Raw genomic sequence first — 1,306 nt, forward strand, 5'->3', positions numbered from 1 at the left:
CTTTTGTGATTGGGATACCTCACTCAGGATGATATTTTCTAGTTCCATCCATTTGCCTAAGAATTTCATGAATTCATTGTTTTTAATAGCTGAGTAATACTCCATTGTGTATATGTACCGCATTTTCTGTTCTTTAATACTACTGTAATCAAATCAATTTTTAATTTTGGGAGTAATTCTGGAGAGCTTTTCTTCCAAGGCATGATGATATTTTATTTGTTCTTCTCTTATTTGATCCTATTTATTTGATTAATTTAATTCTAGTTACATGAAGGTCTAGGCATATGCCGGATGCCTTTAGGTATGCAAATATTTGGGCTTAATAATTACATTTCTGAGAATGATTACTAGGAATATAGTTTAAAATGGTTTTAATTAAAAACAAACAAACAAAGTACAAACCTGTACTGTAATGATGTTGGTAGCAATGCCTTGACTATATTACGTGGTTAGGCCAAAGAGCCTCTTCCATTCTTGTCAAGGGAAGTGATAACCTTCTCTCCTTTCAAACAACATGGCTTTAATATTTCTAAGTTACCTAACTAGGAGGCAAAATTTAAGAAAATTTACTTTATAGATGGTTTAAGAATATGGAAAAATGCTAATGTTAAAATATCCGCCATATTGGGAGGAATATCAGGGCATCTCCCTTCTCATAGAAAAAGGAGAAGGGGTAGTGGGGGTAGGATTTGTGTGAGGGGGTACTGGGAGGAGAGGAGGTGCTGATATTGGGATATAAGTGGATAAATACATTAATTTAAAAATCTACCATATAGCTAGGCAGTGGTGTCCCACACCTTTAATCCCAGCATTAAGAAGGCTGAGTCAGGTGGATCTCTGAGTTCCAGGCCAGTCTGGTCTATAGAGTGAGTTCCAGGACAGCCAGGGCTACACAGAGAAACCCTGTCTTGAAAATAAATAAATACCACCATATAAACTTGAATATTCATTATAATCAGAACCATGTAGAATCATTATTATAATCATAGGTCTGTGAAGAAAATCTATTATGACAATAAATATAAATGAGCATTTAAAGCTCTGAAGAACTCTAAATGCTAACCTGTTTCTAAAAAAAATTTAAGATAATCTATTGATGGTTTTCCTTTTACTTTATACTTATCTATACGTTCCAAATTTCTTCCTCAGTAAATAGGTATTACCAGTAGAAGTGTAGAAAACCAGAAACAGACTTTGGTGGCAGGGAGGTGGGGGTTTTGCTCAGCTCTTGGACACCCATATTCACTCTCTCATCTCTGTGGTTTCACCTTCCAGTTCTTTGACCACTCCCCATCATTTTTTAAAT

The 1,306-nt window shown here is 35.1% G+C and overlaps 1 non-coding gene across 1 annotated transcript; it reads right to left on the reverse strand.

Moving 5' to 3' along the window:
* Nucleotides 1-389: 389 nt before the first annotated feature.
* On the reverse strand, nucleotides 390-516 carry LOC117713239 (U6atac minor spliceosomal RNA). Its single transcript, XR_004607411.1, has one exon. It is a non-coding gene; the product is annotated as a U6atac minor spliceosomal RNA (small nuclear RNA).
* Nucleotides 517-1,306: the final 790 nt, after the last annotated feature.

This window comes from Arvicanthis niloticus, chromosome 7 (genome assembly GCF_011762505.2).
Source record: "Arvicanthis niloticus isolate mArvNil1 chromosome 7, mArvNil1.pat.X, whole genome shotgun sequence".
Lineage (NCBI taxonomy): Eukaryota > Metazoa > Chordata > Mammalia > Rodentia > Muridae > Arvicanthis > Arvicanthis niloticus.